Below are 24,956 nucleotides of genomic sequence, written 5' to 3'. Positions count from 1 at the left end.
AGAGGTTGCAGTGACCTGAGATAGCACCACTGCACTCCAGGCTAGGTGATAAGAGCCAGAACTTGTCTCAAAAAAAGAAAAGAAATGAAGGCTCACTGCTTCCCCTGCACACTTTACTTGGTTGAAACAAATAAAAATAACAGAATTCAAATAACCTCAAATCATGGAAAAAAATATTATCAGAACTAACCTCTAGTTCTTGGTTACATTTTTAGAATGTGGTAAATGGGTATTAAATGAAATTCTAACCTTAAATAACCAACTATATCTTAATAATTATCAAGAAAAAGTACTTTTTTTTTTTCAGAGCCAGGGTCTCCCTGTGTCACCCAGGCTGGGGTGCAGTGATGCCATTCTAACTCACTACAGCTTCGAATTCCTGGGCTAAGACGATCCTCCCAGCTGATGTGGCTGGACTGGGGGGCCACACTTAATGAACCATGGCTGTAAGAAGTGATCCTGAAAGTGATCCTGAAAGCAGAAACGAAGGGACTTCTGTACAGTCTTACAGTGAACAATCTGATTCATGTCAGTCTCCCCATGAGATTCTCAAGTCTATGAGGTAAGAAATCATTTCTGATTTTGCTTATCATTACATCTTCTGGGCATACCACAGTGCCTAATACAAAGTAGGCACCCAATAAATGCGTTAAATGGATTTTTTAAAAGTAATCTGAATTATTTTTAATTGTTCACACTTTAAAAATACATGAAATCCAAAAGATGTTTAATTGCATCATACTTTATGTTGTCTACAATATAACTAGGAAATGTCTCTCTTTCAGAAAGCTTTCCATAACCTACTCCTCCACCCTCCTACCCAGGGTGGGCTCAGATAAGTATGCCTCTTCTTAATGAACTCTTTTTACTTTTCTCACAGCACTTAGCACTTAAACCTATTTATGTTTTTACTTCCTATCTGAACAGTTGAGACTGTCTTTTCTCATCTTTTTTTTTTTTTTTTTTTTTTGAGACAGAATCCCACTCTGCTGCCAGGCTGGAGTGCACTCTCAGCTCACTGCAACCTCCACTTCCCAGGTTCAAGCAAATCTCCTGCCTCAGCCTCCTGAGTAGCTGGGACTACAAGCGTGTGCTACCACGCCCAGCTAATTTTTGTATTTTTAGCAGATACGAGGTTTTACCATGTTGGTCAGGATGGTCCTGACCTCATGTTCTGCCTGCCTCGGCCTCCCAAAGTGCTGGGATTACCACACCTGCCTCTAATCTGTTTTTAATAAAACAAATACATTTACATGGTTGAAAAACAGTACTCTCTTGCCAACTCCCAATTTCTCTCCTCAGAAGCAACTACCTACTTTCAATTATTTTTATTTATCTCCATATTTCTAAATAACATGCTTAAGATAATACTTCTTGTTTTGTTTTAGCTTTTTTTTTTAATACAGTATCTCACTCTGTCACCCACGCTGGAGTGCAGTTGCGTGCAGTCATGGCTCACTGCAGCCTTGACCCCCTGGGCTCAAGCGAGCCTCCCACCTCAGCCTCACAGGCACACACGACCACACCTGGCAATTTTTAAAAAAATTTTATGGAGACAGGGTCTCACCATGTTGCCCAGGCTGTCTCGAACTCCTGGGCTCAAGCGATCCTGCTGCCTTGGCCTACCCAAGTGCCGGGATTACAGGCATGAGCTACCACGCCCGGCCTTAGCTATTATCTGCTAACTTCCTACATGAAAGGTATGGATTTAGCTATCTCAAATATTCCCCTTAGAAACATACATAACTGTGCAACCTAAGTACCTCCCCACCCTACCACCATCCTCCTAGGATGATTTTAATAAGATATGCCAATATTATTCACAGTTAAGCCAACTATACTGTAGCACAGAGTTTCCTAAATGTCCCTAAAAATTAACTTTCTCCTTTTTCCTGAGCACATGACTAGTCTACATTTCACAAACTTCTCTGCAGTCTGATGTGGCCTTCTGATAAAGTTCTCACTTCCTCATGCTCTCTTTCTCTTCTCACTGAATAAAATTTTCAACTGCCCCGCTTCAATCATTCAACCATCATGTTCTAATCCAGACCAGTGAGTCCCAAACTTTTGTGTATAGGAATAAACAACTAAATGCGATTCTGATTCAGTAGATTGGGAGTGGGTTCCAATATTCTGCATTTCAAACAAACCCAGGTCATGTCCACTCAGCTAGTCCTTGGCCATACTTTTGGTGAGACAGCAGGATCAATGTAACTTAGGCCCCTGAATGACCACATGGAACAAACTACTCATCTAGATTTCCTGACCACTTACCCAGCAACTATTATATGAGAAAGGAATAAAACTCTTTGTTTTTTAAGCCACTCTATTACTGGATCTAGCTTTTGACTTAAGAAATATATAAACTTAATCACATTTCCCTTTTGGTATACTTTTCAGTTTTACCTGAAATTAATCACTTCATTTTTCTTAAGCTTCTTCTACATACCTATCAATAATTCATTGACAGAACTATAAATATCTTCTCAGTAAGATCAAACACATCAAGTAATTTGGTTTTGTTGTTGCTGTTCTCTCCTTGGATATCCCTTCTTGGGAGCTTTCTGGTCGTTACTATACTTTCACTACAGTTGTCGTTATACTGAGAGTTCCTTTCACTATCATCCTACCAATTCCCTTACACTCTCTCATGCCGACTCTTCTTTTTAGCTCTTCCATGATTTATTCCCTTGTTTTTGGTGGAACATACCCTCCAGCAGCTTTCTAAGAAAGGAAACATGAGGCCAGGCACAGTGGCTCACAGCTGTAATCCGAGCACTTTGGGAGGCTAAGGCAGGTAGATCACTTGAGGCCAGGAGTTCAAGACTGGCCTGGCATGGCGAAATCTCGTCTCTACTAAAATACAAAAAAAATTTAGCCAGGTGTGGTAGCACACACCTGTAATCCCAGCTACTGGGGAGAATGAGGCACAAAAATCGCTTGAACCTGGGAGGCGGAGATTGCAGTGAGCTGAGATTGCACCACTGCACTCCAACTTGTGCAACAGTGTGAGACTCAGTCTCAAAAAAAGGAAGAAAACATGAAAGATATTGAAGAAAATAATTATGTCCCACTTTCGATATTTCATTCTATGTAGACGGATACCCGTTATCATAACATTCCTGACCTCTTTCCACTCCCCTCATTCATTCCTTGCCTAAGGAGAAGAGGTAACTTACTTCATCAGTGAGTTTGGGGAAATAATCCAGACAAAACTTAGCCTCGTCCCCTCTCCTTCCCATTCTGTTCCATCATACTCTAACATTTACAGGTGTAAGCCTCACATAGGGCCTGCAGTTGTTCAGCTCTGCCAGTTCCTGAGGGCTAAGTCTGCCTAATTCTGGCACTCGGTATCAGTAAACCAGTTGAAAGTATAAGCCGCCTTCTCCAAACTGAACCTTATCAAAAATAAAATTATAAAAACTAAATAAAAATAAAATTATCTTCTGGTCTCCATATGCTTCCTTCGTTTCACCCAATTTGTTGAAAATTCAGGAAAGCAAAAGGGGTGCTATTTATTGGACCCCTGTAAACTCCAACCAGAAGAAAATTTTATAAAACTGCATATTTGAAATATCTTTATTGTATCTTCACACCTCATTTAGTTAGGTATAAAATTCTAGGTTAGGGCCAGGCACGGTGCTTCATGCCTGCAATCCCAGCACTTTCGTAGATTGAGGCGGGAGGATCATTTGAGTTCAGAAGTTCAAAGCCAGCTCAGGCAACATGGCAAAACCCTGTCTCTACAAAAAAAAAAAACAAAAACAAAAATCAGCCAAATGTGGTGGCACATGCCTGTGGTCCCAGCTACTTGGGAGGCTGAGGTGGAAGAATCACTTGAGCCCAGGAGGTCAAGGCTGCAGTGAGCCGTGATGGCACCACTGTACCCAGCCTGGGCGACAGTGCAACACCCCGTCCCCCCCCAAAAAAATAAAATTCTAGGTTAGAAATTATTCATTCAAAATGTTTTCAATGATTTCTAGTTTCTGGGACTAGCACTGAGAAAATTATGCCATTCTTATTCTTTACCTTTTTTACTGACCTGTTTTTTTCTCTAAGAAAACTTCTAGGATGATCTCTTTGCTTTGGTATTCTGAAATTTCCAAGCGATAAGCCTGCTGTAGATATCTCCTCATTCATCTTGTTGCATAGTCATCTTGTTGCATAGTCAGCTGGCTCTGTTCATCAGTAATTCACATCATTCACTTCTGTAAAATTTTTTTCTTCTATCTACTATAAATTCCTCCTTTTCATCTTTTCTGTTCTCTTTCTATTGCTCCTATTAATTAGACTTGGGCCTCCTAAATTGATTCTCCAATTTTCTTATCTTTTCTCTCCATTTTTCCACCTTTCTTTTTGTTCTCCTTCCTAGGTGATTTCCTCAACTCTATCTTCCAACTCTTCTATCATATTATTACTTCTAAGAACTCTCTCTCTCTAATTATTCCTTTTCACAGCACTCTGATCTTGTTTCATAGTTATAATCTCATATTTCTAAAGACCACTAATATTCAGAACACTAAAATTCTTTCTCAAACTTTTTTCTGCCCTCTGTATTTTTTGTTCTCTGGCATTTTGTTCCCTGGGCAATACTGTTCATTTTCTTCTCTACCAAGCGTACCAACATATGCATAATAGGAGTCACAGAAAGAAGAAAGAGAAGGGTGTAGAAAAAATATTTGAAGAAACAATGGTCAGAAACTTCCCCAATCTGATGAAAGACACAAGTATATACCTCCACAAAGCTCAATAAACTTTAAGCAGCGTAAACTCAAAGAAATCCACACTGAGACAGAGTCAAATTGTCAAAACCAAAGAGAACTTTGAAAGAAGCAAGAAAATTTAACTCATCAAACAAAAGTTAACAGCTGATTGCCCATAAGAAACCATGGAAATGAGAAGGCAATGCAGTGACATATTTGAAGTCCTAAAAGAAAAAAGCTGTGAACTAAGAATTCTCTAGCCAGTAAAACCACCTTTCAAGAATGAAGGAGAAATTATATTTCCAGATAAACAAAAAGTGAGAAAGTTCATTCTGCCGTACAAGTGCTAAAAGAAATTCTTAATGCTGAGATGAAAAGACACCAGACAATAATTCAAATCCATAACAAGAAATAAAGAACACTAGTAAAAATAACTACATAGGTAAATATAAAAGCCAATGTTATTGTAATTTTGGTAACTCTTGGGTTTTTCCCTTTTACATGATTTAAAAGACAAATGCATAAAAATTCATTACAAACCTCTGTTAATAGGCACAAACTATATAAAGATGTAATCTGTGACAATAAAAATATAAAGGAGGAGAGAAAGATGAGTAGGAGCAGAGTATTTGCGTACTATTTAAACTAAGCTGGCATTATTCAAACTAGGTTGTTATAAATTTAAGATGTTAATTACATCATTATCCCCAAGGCATCCACTAAGAAAGTAACACACACACACAAAATCAAAACAGGATTATAATTCTATAAAAAATCAACTAAATACATAAAAAGGCAGCATTAGAGGAACAAAAGGCATAAAAAACATATAGAAAAGAAAGAGCTAAATGGCAGAAGTAAATCCATCCTCACCAGTAATTACTTTAAATATAAATGAATTAAACTTTCCAATTAAAAAGAGAGATTGGCCAGGCGTGGTGGCTCACGCCTGTAATCCCAGCACTTTGGGAGGCCGAGGTAGGTGGATTACCTGAGATCAGGAGTTCACAACCAGCCTGGAGAACATGGTGAAACCCTGTCTCTACTAAAAATACGAAAAAATAAGAGGGCGTGGTCGTGGGTGCTTGTAATCCCAGCTACTTGGGAGGCTGAGGCAGGAGAATCACTTGAACCCAGGAGGTGGAGGTTGCAGTGAGCCGAGACCAAGCCACTGCACTCCAGCCTGGGCAACAAGAGTTTCGTCTCAAAAAAGTAACATTAAATTAAATTTAAAAAAATAGGCCGTGCGTGGTGGCTCACGCCTGTAATCCCAGCACTTTGGGAGGCCAAGGCGGGCGGATCACGAGGTCAGGAGCTCGAGACCACCCTAGCTAACACGGTGAAACCCCGTCTCTACTAACAAAAAATTAGCCGGGCATGGTGGCGTGCGCCCATAGTCCCAGCTACTTGGGAGGCTGAGGCAGGATAATCGCTTGAACCCAGGAGGCGGAGGTTGCAGTGGGCCGAGATTGTGCCACTGCACTCCAGCAGCCTGGGCAATAATAGTGAAACTCCATCTCAAAATAAATAAATAAATAAATAATTTAAAAAAAAGAGAGATTGGCAAATTGGAAAACACAATCTATCATCTGTCTACAAGATTCACTTTAGATGCAAAGGCGTTATAAGAAAAAATGAAAACAGATACTCCATGCAAAGAGTAACAAAGAGAGAGCTGGGGCTAAATTATTACCAGATAAAATAACACTTTAAGTCAAAAAAGGTTACAAAACACAAAGACAGATATTATATATTGATAAAAGGTTCAATCCAGCAAGGACATATAACAGTTATAAACATATGCACCTAACAACAGTGACCTAAAATACAGGAAACAAAAGTTAACACAATTGAAAAGAGAAATTGTTCTATAATCATACTTATGAGACTTCAATATCCCACTTTTCAATAACAGAACAACCAGACAGAAGATCAAAAAGGAAACAGAGGATTTGTGTAACACTATAAACTAATTTGACCGGCTGGGCGCGGTGGCTCATGCCTGTAATCTCAGCACTTCGAGAGGCCAGGGCAGGTGGATCACCTGAGGTCAGGAGCTCAAGACCAGCCTGGCCAACATGGCGAAATCCCATCTCTACTAAAAATACAAAAATTAGCCAGGCATGGTGGCACGTGCCTGTAATCCCAGCTACTCAGGAGGCTGAAGCAGGAAGATCGCTTGAACCGAGAAGGCAGTTTGCTGTGAGCTGAGATCGGGCCACTGCACTCCAGCCTGGGCAACAAGAGCGAAACTGTCTCAAAAATGAATAAATAAATAAATAAACAAACAAACTAATTAGACTGGCTGGGCATGGCGGCTCATGCCTATAATCTCAGCACTTTGGGAGACCAAAGGGGGCAGATCACTTGAGGTCAGGAGTTCAAGAAAAGCCTGGGCAACATGGTGAAACCCCGTCTCTACTAAAAATACAAAAATTAGCCGGGTGTGGTGGCCCACATCCATAGTCCCAGCTGCTTGGGAAGCTGAGGCACAAGAATCGCTTGAACCCAGGAGGTGGAGGTTGCAGTGAGCCAAGATTGCATCACTGCACTCCAACCTGAGCGAAAGAGCAAGACTCCATCTCAAAAAAATAAAATAAAATAATTAGACCTAACAGATATATAAAGACTCTATCCAACATCAGCAGAATATACATTCTATCCCCAATGGGCATGTAACATGAAAGACAAATAAATGCTCTTGTTTTGGCAACTGAGAAAAAAAAAGGGAGCTGGGTGCGGTGGTTCATGCCTGTAATCACAGCACTTTTGGAGGACAAGCTGGGAGGACCGCTTGAGTCCAGGAGTTTTAGACCAGCCTAGGCAACACAGGAGACTCCATCTCTACAAAATATAAAAAATTAGCCAGGCACCTGTAGTCCCAGTCTCAGGAGGCTGAAGTGGGAGGATCACTTGCACCTGGGAGGTGAAGGCTACAGTGAGCTGCAATCATGCCACTGCACTCCAGCCTAGGCAACAGAGCAAGACTCTGTCTAAAAAAAAAAAAGAAAAGAAAAGAAAAAAAAGAAAGAAAAAGGAAAAAGAAGATTAAAAAAACATGAATGATCAAAGAATCCTATCATATCTTTCCTTACTAATATTACTTCCCTGAATTACACATTTATTCTAAAAATGATGATGCAGAAGGAAAGGGAAAGATAGTGCAATTCATATCTCCTTTTCCTTTCATTCCTGCCTTACTTATCACCAAGTTAAAGAGAGTGTTGAAGCCAGGTAAAGTGGCTTACACCAGTAATCCCAACACTTTAGGGCACCAAGACAATTCTCCCACCTCAGCCTCCCAAAGGAATCCTGGAATTACAGATGTGAGCCACCACTAGTTATACAATTTGTAGATAATTTGTACTGGGTTGAGAAGTTACAGAATCACTATTTCAATAGGGTAAGGAACACAACAGTAATCATGCCAATGAAGGGAAAGGATAAAGCCAAAAAGAGACTTTACAGTGAAATTAGGGATAGATTTAAAAAACTAAAGAAACATTAAAAATACATATACAGATAATTCAGAAAATTTTGGTGGGAAGAATCATTTTGAATCATATGAATAGGAGCTATCAAGGAAAGTAGAGTTGAATATCACTAGAAGATAGAAATTGAGGAAATAAAGTGTCAGATACATTCAATGTTATGCTTCCCACTGCCCAATATGGATGTCAGGAATTACACCAAAGTATCAGTGAATATAAAGGGGTGACCTACAGATTCCTAGATTGAAATGACAATGTCAGATAAGAAATATAGCCAGCAGGACACCAGTCTCACAAGAGAACGAAGAATAGACAGTAGGTAGTAAACTATGGATATAATTTCCTGGCTTTGAGGAAACAGGTATGGGGGGAAAAGCAATGTTCAAGACACATTAACAATGCCACAAGTTCCTAAAAAAAGTCCCGGAGCTCTTACAAATTTTCAGTTTTAAAAAAAGATGGCAGGGCAGGGCGCAGTGGGCTCACGCCTATAATCACAGCACTTTGGGAGGCCGAGGCGGCCTGAAATGCTCATGACCTCAGAGGTCCTGAGGTCAGAGTTTGAGACTAGCCTGACAACATGGTGAAACCCTGTCTCTACCAAAAATACAAAAATTAGCTGGGAGTGGTGGCACACGTCTATAATCCCAGCTACTCAGGAGGCTGAGGAAGAAGAATCACTTGAACCAGGAGGCAGGGTTTGCAGTGAGCCAAGATCATGCCATTGCACTTCGGCCTGGGTGACAAGAGCAAGACTCCGTCTTAAAAAAAAAAAAAAACAAAAACAAAAAAAACAGGCCGGGCGCGGGACTACAGGCTCACACCTGTAATCCCAGCACTTTGGGAGGCCAAGGCGGGCAGATCACGAGGTCAGGAGATCGAGACCATCCTGGCTAACAAGGTGAAACCCTGTCTCTACTAAAAATACAAAAAATTAGCTGGGCGTGGTGGCGGGCGCCTGTGTTACCAGCTACTCGGGAGGCTGAGGCAGGAGAATGGTGTGAACCCGGGAGGCAGAGACTGCAGTGAGCCAAGATCATGCCACTGCACTCCAGCCTGGGTGACAGAGCGAGAGACTCTGTCTCCAAAAAAAAAAAAAAAAAAATGGCCGGACGCGGTGGCTCATGCCTGTAATCCCAGCACTTTGGGAGGCCAAGGCGGGTGGATCACGAGGTCAGGAGTTCAAGACCAGCCTGGGCAACACAGCGAAACCCCATCTCTACTAAAAAGACAAAAAAATTGCAGGGTGTGTTGGCATGCACCTGTAGTCCGACTTCTCAGGAGGCTGAGGCAGAAGAATCACTTGAACCCGGGAGGTAGAGATTGCAGTGACCTAAGACTGCACCACTGCACTCCAGCCTGGGCGAAAGAGCAAGACTCCGACTCAAAAAAAAAAAAAAAGAAAGAAAAAAAAGACAAACACTACCTGTCTAGCATGCCCATTCACTTATCCTTACACATCTGTGAAGTTACTATAATTATAGTCTTATAGTATTTCCATTTTATACATTAATGAGGCACCCTGTTTATGACTTGCCTAAGATAACACAAATGGGACTGGTATATGACTACAAGAAACATGACTCCCAATTTTTGGTCCAAGTTTATGTACTAGAGTATGTCTCTAAGCCTAAATCAGTAATTCTCAAACTTTTTGGTCTCAGAATACCTTTATACTCTTAAAATACTGAGGATCCAAAGAACCTTTGTCTTTGTGTGTTATATCTATCGATACATGCATCGTTAGATTATTAAAACTGAGAAATTTTTCAAATACAAGAATACACTGGCCAGACGCAGTGGCTCACGCCTGTAATCTCAGCACTTTAGTAGGCTGAGGCAGGCAGATCACCCAAGGCCAGGAGTTAGGGACCAGCCTGGCCAACATGGTAAAACACTGTCTCTACTAAAAATACAAAAATTAGCTGGGCATGGTGGTGTACACCTGTAATCTCAACTACTAGGGTGACTGAGGCACAAGAATTACCTGAACCCAGGAGGAGGCAGAGGTTGCAGTGAGCCGAGATCACGCGACTGCACTCCAGCCTGGGCCACAGAGCGAAACTCTGTCTTAAAAAAAAAAAAAAAAAAAAAAAAGAAGTAAAACTTCTACATCAGGCTGGGCACGGGGGCTCATGCCTGTAATCCTAGCACTTTGGGAGTCCAAGGCAGTGGATTACCTGAGGTCAGGAGTTCGAGACTAGCCTGGCCAATGTGGTGAAACCCCATCTCTACTAAAAATACAAAGATTAGCTGGGCATGGTGGCAGGCGCCAGTAATCCCAGCTACTTGGGAGGCTGAGGCAGGAGAATCGCTTGAACCCAGGAGGCAGAGGTTGCAGTGAGCCAAGATCACGCCATTGCGCTCCACCCATGGGTGACAGAGCGAGACTCCGTCTCAAAAAAAAAAAAAAAAAAAAAGAAAGAAACTCCTACATCACATCATATTAAAAAAAAAAAAACTCAAAATGGATCAAAGACCTAAATGTAGAAGCTAAAAGTGTAAAACTGTTAGAAGAAAACATAGGAGTAAATCTTCATAATCTTGGATCAACAATGATTTTTTAGGTATGACACTTAAAGCAAAGAAAACTAAAGAAAAGAGATAAATGGGACTTCATCAAATTTAAAACTTTTGTATTTCAATGAGCACACTCAAGAAAATGAAAAAACAGTATGACAACTCCTCAAAAAATTAAACATAGAATGATCCAACAATTCCTATTCTAAGTATACACCCAAATAACCAAAAGCAGAAACAGGTATTTGAACATCAACGTTCAAAGAAGCATTATTCACGACAGCCAAAATGTGAAGGCAACCCAAGTATCCACCAACAGATGAATGGATAAACAAAATGTGGGACATATATATAATGAACTACTACTCTGCCTTAAAAAGGTAGACAATTCTGACACATGCTATGACATGGATGAACTTTGAAGACATTATGCTATATGAAAGAAGCCAGTCACAACAAATATTATATGAGTCTACTGATACGCAGTACCTACAGCAGTCAAAATCATAGAGAAATAAAGTAGAATGGTGGTTGCTAGAGGTTAGGAAGCAAGGGAAATGAGAATTTATTGTTTGACGGGTACAGAGTTTCGGCTTGGGAAAATGGAAATGTTCTGGAAATGGATGGTGGTGATAGTTGCACAATAATGTAAATAAATTTAATGTCACTGAATGTATGCTTAGCTACCTGGGAGGCTGAGGCTTAAAATGAAAATAGTATAAACATTCATGCAAAAATCCACAACAGAATACTAGCAAACTGAAATCAGCAGCACAGTTAAAGAATTGTACATCACGATCAAATGGGATTTATTCCTGGAATGCAAGGATGGTTCAACATATGAAAACAGATCAATGTAACACACATTAACCAAACAAAACGAAAAACCACATGATCATCTCAATTGATGCAGACAAAGAATCTGACAAAATTCAATACCCTTTCATGATAAAAACACTCAACAATCTAGGAATAGAAAGAAACTACTTCAATATAATAAAAGCTATCTAAGGAAAACCTACAGTAGACATCATACTCAATGATAAAAATGAAAACCTTTTCTTCTAACATCAAGACAAGGGAAAGATGTCTGTTTTCACCATTTCTTTTTATTTATTTATTTATTTATTTATTTTTGAGGCAGAGTTTCGCTCTTGTTGCCCATGCTGGAGTGCAATGGCACCATCTCGGCTCACCGCAATCTCCGCCTTCCAGGTTCAAGCGATTCTCCTGCCTCACCCTCCCAAGTAGCTGGGATTACAGGCCACTATGCCCAGCTAATTTTGTATTTTAGTAGAGACAGCGTTTCTCCATGTTGGTCAGGCTGGTCTCGAACTCCTGACCTCAGGTGATCCACCCATCTCAGCCTCCCAAAGTGCTGGGATTACAGGCGTGAGCCACCATGCCCGGCCTGTGTTCACCATTTCTACTCAACACAGTACTGGAAGTTCTAGCCAACGCCATTAGGCAAAAGAAACAAAACGCATCTCAATTGGAAAAGAAGAAGTAAAATTATCTCAGTTTGCAAATAATATGATTTTATATGTAGAAAACCCTAAAGATTATACACACACACACACAACTAAAAAATGAATTCAGCAAAGTAGCAGGATACAAAGTCAACACACGAAAAACCAGCTGCATTTCTAAACACAATAAATAATCTAAAGGGAAATTTTAAAAATTCCATTTACAATACCATCAAAAAGAATAAAGTACTAAGGAATTACATAACCAAAGAAGTGAAAGACATGTACAATGAAAACTATAAAACATTGCTGAAAGAAATTTAGAAATATATAAACAGAAACACATTCTATGTTCACAGACCAAAAGACTTAATTTTTTTTTTGAGATGGAGTCTCGCTCTCTCTCCCAGACTGGAGTGCAATGGCGCAATCTCAGCTCACTGCAACCTCCGCCTCCTGGGTTCAAGCGATTCTCCTGCCTCAGCCTCCTGAGTAGCTGGGATTACAGGTACCTGCCACTGGGCCCAGGTAATTTTTGTATTTTTAGTAGGGACAGGGTTTCACCATGTTGGTCAGGCTGGTCTTGAACTCCTGACCTCAGGTAATCCACCAGCCTCGGCCTCCTAAAGTGCTGGGATTACAGGCATGAGCCACCGTGCCTGGCCTTACTGTTGTTAAAATGTCCACACTACCCAAAGCAATCTAAACATTTAATGCAATCCCTATCAAAATTCCAATGACATTTTTTGCAGAAATACCAAAATCAATCCTAAAATTCACATGGAATCTCAAGAGACCGCAAATAGCCAAAAGTCTTGACAAAGAAAAACAAAAGTGGAGGACTCATACTTCCTAGTCGCAAAACTTACTACAAAGCTACAATAATCAGGCCAGGCACGGTGGCTCATGCCTGTAATCCCAGCACTTTGGGAGGCCGAGGCAGGTAGATCACAAGGTCAGGAGATGAGACCATCCTGGCTAACATGGTGAAACCCCGTCTCTACTAAAAATACAAAAACTTAGCCGGGTGTGGTGGTGGGCGCCTGTAGTCCCAGGCTACTCGGGAGGCTGAGGCAGGAGAATGGCATGAACCTGGGAGGCGGAGCTTGCAGTGAGCTGAGATCGTGCCAGTGCACTCCAGCCTGGGCGACAGAGTGAGACTCCGTTTCAAAAAAAAAAAAAAAGCTACAGTAATCAAAATAGTATGGTATTAGTATAAATACATACAGACAGACCAATGGAATCAAACAGACCAGAAATAAACCCTCACATATGTGGTCAAATAATTTTTAACAAGGATGACAAAGCCATTCAATAGGGAAAGGACAGTCTTTTCAGCAAATGGCGCTGGAAAAACTGGTAATCCATCTGCAAAAGATTGAATTTTGACCATAAACAAAAATTAACTCAAAATGGATCAAAGACCTAAGAAACCTAAACTTGTAACTATAAAACCATAACTAAGAAACATAAAACTATAAGGTTCTTAGACGAAAACAAAAGGGAAAAGCTTCATGACACTGGAGTTGGCAATTATTTGTTGAGTATGACACCAAAGGCACGGGCAACAAAAGAAAAAATGGACAAACTAGACTGGCTGAAAATTTAAAACTTTTGTTAATCAAAAGACACTATCAACTGAGTAAAATGGTGGCCAGGCTAGGCATGGTGGCTCACACCTATAATCCCAGCACTCTGGGAGGCCCAGCCAGGAGGATCACTTGAGGTCAGGAGTTCAAGGCCAGCCTATGCAACATAGTGAGACCCTGTCTCTACAAAAATCTTAAAATTCGAGTGTCGTGGTGACATGTGCCTGTAGTCCCAGCTACTCCAAAGGCTGAGGTGGGATGATCTCTTGAGCCCAGGGAGGTCAAGGCTGCACTGAGCCATGATTGCGCCACTGCACCCCAGCCTAGGGGACAGAGTGAGATCTTGCCCCAAAAAAAAAAAAAAAAGCCAGAAAAGAAACAGAGTAAAGGCCAGTCATGGTGGCTCATGCCTATAATCCTCATACTTTGGGAGGCTGAAGTGAGTGGAACATTTGAGGTCAGGAGTTCAAGACCAGCCTGGCCAACATGGTGAAATTCTGTCTCTACTAAAAATACAAAATTTAGCTGGGCAGTAGTGGCAAGTGCCTGTAATCCCAGCTACTCAGGAGAATGAGGTAGGAGAATTGCTTGAGCCTGGGAGCTGGAGGTTGTGGTGAGCCAAGATTGCGCCACTGCTCTACAGTCTGGGTGACAGAGAGTAAGACTCTGTCTCAAAAAAAAAAAAAAAAAAGTAACCCCACAGAACAGAATGGAAGAAAATATTTATAAATCATGTATCTGATAAGGGACTAATATCCAGAATATATAGCAACTCCAAAAAATGAACAAAAAACGACCTGATTTGAAAATGGGCAAAGGGCTGGCATAGACATTTCTCCAAAGAAGATATACAGACGGCCACAAGCACGTGAAAAGATGCTGAATATCACTAATCATTAGGGAAATGCAAATCAAAACTCCAATGAGATACCAACTCACAACCCATAGGACAGGACTACTATTAAATAAATAGAAAATAGCAAGTGTTGGCAAGGCTGTGGAAATATCAGAACCTCTGTGCACTGTTGGTAGGAACGTAAAATGGTACAGCCACTAAGGAAAACAATATAGCAGTTCCTCAAAAAATTAAAAATATACTCAATGATGCTAAGGTGTCAAAAATAATAATAGGCCAGGCGCAATGGCTCATGCCTGTAATCCCAGCAGTTTGGGAGGCCGAGGCAGGCAGATCACTTGAGCTCAGGAGTTTGAGACCAGCCTGGGCAATATGGTGAAACTGCATCTCTACAAAAATACAAAAAAAAAAAAAATTGGCCAGGTGTGGTCGCAAGCGCCCACAGTCCCAGCTACTCAAGAGGCTGAGGTGCGAGGATGGCTTGAGCCCAGGAGGCAGAGGTTGCAGTGAGCCAAGACCATGCCACTGCACTCCAGCTTGGGAGACAGAGCCAGATCTTGTCTCATAAATAAATAAATAGAAGAAGAAGAATAAAATTACCATATGATCCAATAATTTCACTTCTGGGTATATACCAAAAAAATTGAAAGCAGGCTAAGAGATACTGTACACTCATGTTCACAGCAGCATCATTCACAATAGCTAAAACATGGAAATAACCCAAGTGTCTACTCATAGACAAAGGGATAAGCAAAATGTGATATATCTATACAATGGAATGTTATTCAGCCTTAAAAAAGAAGGAAATTCTGCAATATGCCACATGAATGAACCTTGAGGACACTATGCTAAGTGAAATAAGCCACAAGACAAATACTGTATGATTCAATTTATATGAGGTATTTAGAGTAGTCAAAATCGTAAAGACAGAATAGTGGTTGTCAGGGGTGAGGGAAGAAGGGAACGGGCAATTATCATTTAATGGGTATAGAGTTTCAGTTTTATAAGATGAAAAGGGTTATAGGGATGGATGGTGATGATGGCTGCACAACATTATGAATGTATTTAATACCACTGAATGATACACTTAAAAATCATTAAGATGATATGTTGTGTTATGTATATTTTACTGCAATTTTTAAAAGTTGGAAACAAGTTTAAATGGTTAATTTTGTTATGTACACTTTATCACAATTTTTAGAATCTTTTTTAAGGTGAATAGACACTCCACAAAATGAGACAGCATTTTTGTAAATAATATATCTAAAAAGGGTCTAGGCTGGGCGAGATGGCTCATACCTGTAATCCTGGCACTTTCGGAGGCTGAGGAAGGAGGATCATTTGAGGCCAGGAGTTTGAGACCAGCCTAGACAACATAATGAGATCCTGTCTCTACAAAAATAAATAAATCAATCAAAAAAATTAGCTGGGCATGGTGGCATGCACCTGTAGTCCTAGCTACTCAAGAGGCTAAGGCAGGAGGATCGCTTGAGGCCCAGGAGGTGGAGGCCAGAAGGTAGAGGCTGCAGTGAGCCATGTTCACGCCACTGTACTTCAGCCTTGGTGATAGAGCAAGACTGTCTCAAAAAAAAAAGTGGGGGCATCTAGTATCCAGAATATATTGAGTTCTTAAAACTCAACAATTTTTAAAAACGGGTAAAGGATTTGAATAGGTATCTTTCCAAAGGAGATAGACAAATGCACAATAGGCACATGAAGAGATGCTCAACATCTTATTAATCATTAGGGAAATGCAAATCCAACCCACAATGAGGTAGTGAGATAGTGGGTGAAGTGTCACCCACTAGATGATAGTGAGGATGTAGAGAAATTGGAACCTTCCATACATTGCCACTGAGAATGTAAAATGGTACAACTTTGGAAAACAGTTTGGCAGTTCCTCATAAAGTTAATCATAAGTTTATCGAAACACCCAGCAATTACAATCTGGGTATATACCCAAGAGAAATGAAAATGTACATCCACACAAAAACTTTTAACGATGTTCACAGCAGCACCATTCCTTATAGGCAAAAAGTAGAAATAACCCAAATGTCTATCAAATGATGAATAGTTAAACAAAACGTGGTATCTCCATAGAAGGTAATACTATTCAGCCAGAAAAAAGCTAAAACATGCTACACTATGGCCAACCTTGAAAACATTAAGTTCAGTGAAAGAAGCCAGGCACAAAAAGCCACATACTATATAATTCCTTGTATATGTAATGTCCATAATTTCTAGAGACGTAGCTTAGTGCTTGCCAAAGGCTTGGAGGAGGAAGGAATGGGGAGTGATTGTTAATGGGAACTGGGTTTCATTATGGAATAAAAACATTCCAAAATTAAATAGTGATGGTTACACAACCTTATAAATATACTAAAAGCCACTGAATTGTATCTTTTAAAAGCGTAAATTTTATGGTATTGTAAATTATATCTCAAAGAAAAAAGGGGAAAAAAATACACTATTACACATTACATTAGCCATCAAAGCAATAAAGTCTTCACATGTCACTCCAGACCAGAGAATAAGGGAAAAGTCAAATTGCGTCTTAATATTACCATGAAAACAGTTTGACTCAGAGACACCCCTCTCCAAAAGGTCCCCAAACATAGTTTGAATACCACTGGCCTAAACTAATACTCAGCACATGACTAGCACTTAATGAACACTTAATGACTGGTCAATTAAATTATTTAAACTATAGTGTTAGTTAAATATTTAATTTAATAATTATATTATTAAACTACACACTGACAAAATGCAATCAGGTTTAGTCATTCTTTATAATTCATACTTTGCATATTTGCAAAATATTTTTAACAACCTATGTGACTACAGAATTTAACACTCTCTGTACACAAAATTTTGACACCCTAAGCTTGAAGGTACAACACAGTATAGTGGCAAAGAGCTGTGAGTCTAGACTCAGACACTTTGAGTTCAAATCCTGACTGCAGCAAACTAGCTATGAGATATTGTCCAAGGTACTCAATCCTTCTACATGGACTTTTCCCATCTATAAATGAGAATAATATAAAAAGGGTTGTTTTGAAGACTAAGTTAACACTTCAAAGATCTTGAGAAAGAAATTAGCTCATAGTAACTATGCAATAAGTTATCTATTATCATTGTAAGTCAAATATCCACTTAAAGCAATCAGATTGTTGTGTGGTTAACAAACATACCTATTTCTTTTTAAAAGTACAAGATGCCTTATGTAAAGATTAGGACTTTGCCCATCTATAGTAGTGAACATCAAACTTGCATGAATAGCGTCTCCCTTCTTCCAGCCCATGCTCTTCAATGCCTTAAGCTATTGTTTAATAGAGCTAAACTAGAAAATAGTCAACTAATCCAAGCCAACAAGTGAAAAAACTTCCTAAGTAGTATAACAAGGTGATCTCCCCCAGAGGTGTTTTCATCCCAAAAGACTTTTCCAAAAAATTAAAAGTTATTGGACAGTAAGATTTGGATCACAGAATCCTCAAGATAAAAGTCTAGAATACAGGGAGAGGAGAGAAGAGTGGTATGGAAAAGAAGGCTTGCCTATCCACTAAAAACGGGTAAACTCTGTTAGCAAGGAAGCCAAGGAGAAAGAAATACAAAACTAGGAGTCAGAAAACATAGTTCTAATCACAGCTCAACCACTATCTCACTTGGTGATCTCACAAGATAAAAATTCAAACACCTTAATACAACATAAATGGTCCCTCACAATTTGCTACTTCCAATCATTTATCTCACCATTCTATCCATATCAATTCCTACCACACTGAATTTCTCACTCTCCCTCACTCCCCAAGGCTCATTACAATTTATCATCTTTGCATGTTATTCCCTAGGTCTGGAATGACCTCCAACCTCCGGTCCATCTTCCTCTCCACCTAGCAAACTCCTACTCACCCTTCAAGAGCTAGTTTCTTCCCTCTCAACTCCCACAATCTAGTGTGTTGTAATTTACTGTATTATATGTAGACTGATACAAATGCAAATGTTTGATGAAATGAATGTTTAAATGAATGAATGAATGAACAACCTTAGGCAGTTTCCCATTCTAAATAATTGAGAAAATAATACACCTGAAAAGCAACATCACATATACATTATATTAGGAAGAGAGATCTGCTTTGAAATCTAATTCTATGATCTTCAGCAAATCACTAACCTCTGTGAGTCAAAGATTCCTCACCTATAAACAGGTTTCAAAGGGCTGTTACACTGAACGAGTGAAAAAAAAATGCATAAACAGTGTCTAGCGCAGTGCCTGGAACAAAACAGGCACTCTAAAAAGTTTTGGTTCCCTTCTCTCTCCCTCAACTCATAATTATAGATATCCAATGAGATGATTTGACATAAAAATAATTTGAACATAAGACACCACACAAATCTCTCACTTAAGGGGGAAAAATCCTAACATTAATCGTTGCATTTATATACCCTTTCTTCTCCTTGGGTCTGTAAGAAATACTCCAGAGGAAAAGTCAGAACCTGCTTTTTCAGAGTGTGTGGTTTATTTGAATACAGTCTGTACATAATAAAATAAAGATTTAAAAAAGGAAAGAAAAATACTCTGCAGAAATGATGGTTTTTAAACATTTCCCCCAAATTATGTAATTATTTAGGATTCTAGAATTAAAACAATTCAGTTAGTACCCAGTAAACAACTCTAATTGCTCTAAGATTAATAACAAAAAGTCTACATATCCTGTTTTAAACTATGGTGTCCCTTTCCTTTGACTTTTTTAGGTCTTTCTAGAATTGTTCTTTTTTAGAACGTATTTCTATCCTACTGCAGTGGCTTTAACTGAATTTAACATTTTTTAATCAATTCAAGTATTTGCAATTTATTTGAAAAAGGAACACAACTCATTGAGTTCTATTTTGTCAAACAAAATGTTCTGGCATCAACATTAACAGGTAAGTATTGCTTTTTTTTTTTTTTTTTTTTTTTTTTTTAAGACAGGGTCTTACTCTGTCACCCAGGCTGGAGTACAGTGGCGCAACTGTGCCTCACTGCAACCTTGAACTCTGGGCTCAGGCAAACCTCCTACCTCAGCTTCTGGGACTACAGATGCACACCACCACGCCCAGCTAATTTGTTTTATTTTTTTGGCAGTGACAAAGTCTCACTATGCTGCCCAGACTGATATCAAACTCCTACGCTCAAGCAATCCTCTCGCCTCCACTTCCCAAAGTGCTGAGATTACAGGCGTGAGTGAGCCACCTGGCCAGGCCCTACAGGTAAGTGTTGGTTATTTTGTTTCTCTGAAACTAGAAACTTTAACAGTGAATAAATTCAAACACCTTTCTTGATCAACAGATCCTGATTTGACATTCTGTAGAGAACACAACATAATTAATGGTACTTATTTTTATGTCAAGATTAACTTTGAGATAAAAAAGAATTCTAATTACTTACTCTAAAATGAATCTGCTGAGAGCTAATAAAAATTCTCTTTAAACAGCTCTTTGTTAATCAGAGAAATTTATAATTATACATTTTGATTCTAAAAGGTCTAAAATTAAAATGTAGACACTGTACTGTTCTAGCTCCAGCAACTAAAAATAAATGTAATTTTAGGTGTCACTTAGAATTTATAAACTTGAACTTATATGCACGACAATATTTGTTAATTTATCTGTACTAACAACTTGGCCTATGACAATGAAAATACTTTAAATTTCTTTTCTGTATTTAAATGTTTGCTGGATTTAAAACATCAAATGTCATTAACTTTCACTTCCATTTCTGAATTATTTTAAGAAAACTTCATTTTTCATTTTCCACACTAGCCAAGTGAAAAACTGCAAGCAGCAGGAAAATTTATCTAAGAGTTTTAAAAGTAAGTTTCTTTTGTTTATATTAAATATAAATATTTTTAAAGCATAAAACGACTTAAAATTCTTATCTTCCCCAAAGTATATGGTTTCTAAGAAGCAATCTTTAAAAATTTGTTTATAAAAGCAACATAGCACACTAGACACTAATGAGTTATCTTAAGCACAGCTTTTTAAGAGAATCAATATTTCATTTTACCAGTTGTGACTAATCAGTACTACGATGCAGTGTAGTGACATACATGAGTTCTAAGCCTAAAGAAAATTTCAGCGCGCTCGCGCGCGCACACACACACATACACACACACACACAAAGTTGGCTTTTCTTTTTAAACCATCCCACACTTCAACACCTCTGGGGGGCATTCTCTAAATTATCATATCCGGCTGGGATTATCCAATTTTATTAGCTAACAGTTCTCATTACTTCAAAAACAGAAACAGGATATGTTCTGTTTCATCAAGTGCTACAAACATTTCGCTGCTGGAAGACTGGAGGGAAAAAATCTTTGGAAATAAAAGGCCATCTGATCCACTCGGGCTAATTACTAAATGCATGCCAACAATACACAATTCGAATTGCATTTCTGGACACAATTTAAGATCACGATAGGGCAGGTCAAATGTGTAAGGAACTACTACTTCTATCAAAATGAAGAAGCAGATATACGGAATCTAAGATCTCACGCAAAATTCATCTAAGACTTCGAAATCTTCTGAAAAGAAAATGTGTAATCAACGTTGTTAATACAACAGTAATTCATCCCATTCAAGTACGACTAGAAATCCCGCTGATGTGCTTCTTTCAGGTCTAAACATCTCATTCTTTCGCAATCCAGATACCAACAGGAGTCTGAAACCCTTCGCAGAGGCGTGCAACACACTAGGAGAGCGCTATCTGTTTACAAATACGAATCTCAGTTACCCACGTCAAAACCGCGCATTACCACCTTTCGACTGGGGGGCGGGGGAGAGAGAAGGCGGGCGAGCAAGAAACAAAATCCACACAGACACCTCTGCCTTCTCCCTACAAGGACGAGCCCGGGGAAACATTCAGTATGTATTATATGCGTGTATACATTTATATACATTATGTAGTCACCTATGTCTAAGCAAGGGTGAAAGAAAAAGGTACACATGACAGGGAATCGTAACTGGACCCAACGGAAATGTTCAAACCAATCCCGTTAACTCAAAATCCGCCCCGCTGGTCTACAACAGGTTTCGGTCCGGGACCGGGAGCCCCAGCCACAGTGTGGAGTTCGTCCCCAAAGCGCCCCAATGCCCTCCTCAGGCCGCCCAGGCCGCCGTCCCTACCTCCCTTATCTCAGCCTTCCCCTGGGACACCCGAAGCCCGTTCCAGGAAAGAAAGAAGTGTCAGGCCCCAAGGGGGCGGCTGAGACGCTCTCAGGCCAGGCCCCCGACACCTGCGAAGCGCGGCACCTGGGGAGGGCGAACCGGGGGCCGCCCGGCCTTCCCGAGCACACCCCCTCGGTACCCGACGCTGCCCCGCGGCCGGAACCTCGTACCTGCGAGGCCCGCGAGCTACAGGCGCGCGCGACGCCTCCTCATCTCAGTGGCTCCTGCTCTCCCTCCGCCTCCTGCTGCCGCCGCCGTCGCCGCTGCCGCCGCTGGAGGCCGGGACACGACTAGCTCAGGACTCCACCGCCATGTCCGCCGCGCCGCGAACTGCATTGTGGGGGGGAAGGGATGGGGAGGGGGAGGAGGAGGGAGAGGGAGAGGGAGAGAAAGAGGAGGACCCGCTGAGGGGAGGGGGCGAGGGAGAGCAGTTGCCGGGGGAGAGGGGGAGGGGAGAGGACAGAGCCTGTAATGGGGTCCTGGCCCGGGAGAGGAGGAGCTACGCGCAGAGGAAAGGGTTCAGGGGTGCCCCCTCCCTTCGTTCGGGGGGCCCCACAGGCACCGTTTACACCGGGGCGGGGGAGGGGGGAAACAGCACTGGGGGGAGGGGTCTCGTGGTGGCCGCGAAGAAACAATGGGGTGAAGGCCGAGGTAGGAGGATCGCGCACTCACACCCACGCGGAGGGAAGGGAGCGCGCGAGAGACACTCGTTGGCTCGCGAGGAGGGGGCGGGCCGCTGGCAGAGGGGAGGAGGGAGCCACCCGGGGCTCGCGGGCAGGGGCGGGGCCGCCGAGCGGAGGTCGCGAGGTCCCGCAGCCCGCCTGGGCACCGCGGGGGAGCCGCGCTGATTCGCCCGCTTGCCGGAGTGGGTGGGGGTGGCGGGCGCCCCAGTGCTGCCCCAGTCTGGTTCCTAGTCTCTGCCGAGGCCCCCGAGCTGGAAGCCGAGCCCGAGGGCCGCCTCGGCGCCTCACTCCCAAGGCTGCTCCCCCTGGGGAGGAAGGCCGGCCTGGAATGGGTACCCTCTGGCCTGGCACTCGGACTGGGCGTGGCCCGAGCCTCGGCGGACCCTCGGAAGCCCAAGCGGGCTTCGGAGCAACGGTAGGGAGCGGGGCAGAGGAAGCCGCCAGGGTCGACCCCCACCCACTCACCACGGCCTCCAGCCCACCGCAGCTGGACCTTTTTTCCTTTGAAAAGGCAGTCAGTTCAGGAATGAAGGAGCTCGAAGAGTAATCTCTGGAGCACTCCATCTCCCACCCCCAAAAGAGGTTTTAGAAATCATTTCTTTAGCTGCAGGCGGGCATAAAACCATCTACCATCAATGGGCCCCCTCATCCCCTTGCTTTTAACGTATTACATTCCTCTACATAATTATTTAAAGTCACGGGCGGAACGGACTTAAGGTTTTGTTAGTTTTGTTTTTTGTTGTGTTTTTTTTAAGACCCCAGCCTCAGAGATTATTTAGCCAATCTCTGACCTCAAAGCTGGACAAAGCACACAACCTCTGTGCTCTGTGCCCAGTCCTTTGAGTTTGACACATGCTAGGCAGGAAAAAGGTATGAAAAGAGTGGACGTAGAGGTGAAGGGAAGATGTTAAATCTTAAGTATTTACAAGATAGTGCCTTATAAATTTTCTTATAATGTGACTCAGGCTGGGACTGGTTAGAGGTCACAGAGGGACGCTCCACTTCACGATAGCCCTGTGAGTTACGTACTGTTGCTCTCATTTACGGATGAAAAAACTAGGGTTCAGAGTTAGTGCATTTTACCCCAATCTGGCTGATGCTACAAGGCCCAGGTATAATGGATAGAGGACTGGATTTCAAGTCAAAAGAGCCCTACCTGGTTTTGGCGTTTATCAACATGATGCCTTTGAGCAAAGGTGCCCTCTTGAGTTTCCTCATCTGCAAATTCTTAATCTGTATCCCTGCTTCGCTTGACTAGCCTGGAAACAAAGAAAAAATCCCTACTTCACCCGGCTGAAAGCCTAAAGCCTATAGAGACACTAAGAAGATACCGACATGCCCTTCAATTCAGTGATAGCAGTGTCCTTAGAACAAGTTCAATTGAGTAAACATTTCCTAATTACTTAAGAGCAAAGCGTTGTTAGGTGCCTAGGGAAACAAAGACAAATCATTGCTTCCTGTCTCCAAAAAGTTCCCCATTGAGCAAGCAGGTGAGCTACAATAAAAGCAACAGGTCTTATTAACAAAGGGCTGGGCAAATCCAGAGGAGAGTGTGATAAATTCCACTTTGGTGAGACTTCCGTGGAAGAACTAAAAGCTGGACCTTGAAGATCTGTCTGCTGTGTGCCAGACACATGTCTGTGATTCAGAGGGCAGCATTGACTCTGGAGTGTGCAGAAGATAATGAGTCTGGAAAAGAAAACTGGGGCCAGACTGAAAATTTCAGTGCCTCTCTGCCCTTATCTCCGCCAGATAACTCTCTTCTACTACCTTGCTTATTCCCCAAGACCCAGCTCAACCTCTACCTTCTTTATTAAATCTTCCTGATTACCACCCCTCCTCTGCACTCCACTGAATGTGATCCCTCTATTCTCTGAATTCCGTGACCCCAATAGATTGTACACTTCAGCACAGATACAAGGTATTCCTTCTGATACCTACATAGTTGTCAAGTTGAAAATTTTGGCAACTATAATTTTATCATCACAGCTAGAGCAAGTATGGTTCTGACACAAAGAATAAGGAAATTTATGGAGTATAAGGTTTAATTCATGCCCAGGGTCATACAGTAAGTCACAGGCTGAACTAGAATACCAGCCGTGTATTCTTCCCATTGAACCACAGGTTTTTGAGATATAAAATGGTAAATGTCTGATTTCTATGTAAAAATCCTCTGAGGACTTAAACTTTCAAGGGAAATCTCATGATTGTGGTTAAGCCTCCAGTCTGGAAGTTCTGAAAACTTAGTTTCATCCAAACCCAGGTGAAAATAACTTGCAGTAAAAATCTTATTTCATTGTATCTCATGAGGAATATAATTACTCAGTGGATCAATATTCATATTCTGTTGTCTTCCAATAAGAAAACTTAGTAAAAAACTAATAATATTGAATGAAAAGGTGACTTGGTAAGTAAAATTATAACAAGAAAGGTGCCTAGTCC

General features: G+C 41.2%; 1 protein-coding gene across 50 annotated transcripts in view; it reads right to left on the bottom strand.

Annotated features, from left to right (window-relative positions):
* TUT4 (terminal uridylyl transferase 4) overlaps positions 1-22,387 on the bottom strand; it is a 129,988-nt gene extending 107,601 nt beyond the window's left edge. For 42 of the 50 annotated variants that reach the window (XM_016918379.3, XM_054666949.2, XM_054666964.2 and 39 more), the window contains exon 1: positions 22,002-22,141. The gene's annotated coding sequence lies outside the window, so the exon portion shown is untranslated. Of the gene's footprint in view, positions 1-4,042; positions 4,179-22,001 lie in introns of all 50 variants that reach the window. The other 8 variants (XM_016918374.3, XM_054666980.2, XM_054667014.2 and 5 more) reach the window with 2 other exon arrangements.
* Positions 22,388-24,956: the final 2,569 nt, after the last annotated feature.

Source organism: Pan troglodytes, chromosome 1 (genome assembly GCF_028858775.2).
Source record: "Pan troglodytes isolate AG18354 chromosome 1, NHGRI_mPanTro3-v2.0_pri, whole genome shotgun sequence".
In the NCBI taxonomy this organism is placed as follows: domain Eukaryota; kingdom Metazoa; phylum Chordata; class Mammalia; order Primates; family Hominidae; genus Pan; species Pan troglodytes.
The sequence above is the reverse complement of the archived record's forward strand: the minus strand, read 5'-3'. Positions and strand labels throughout refer to the sequence as shown.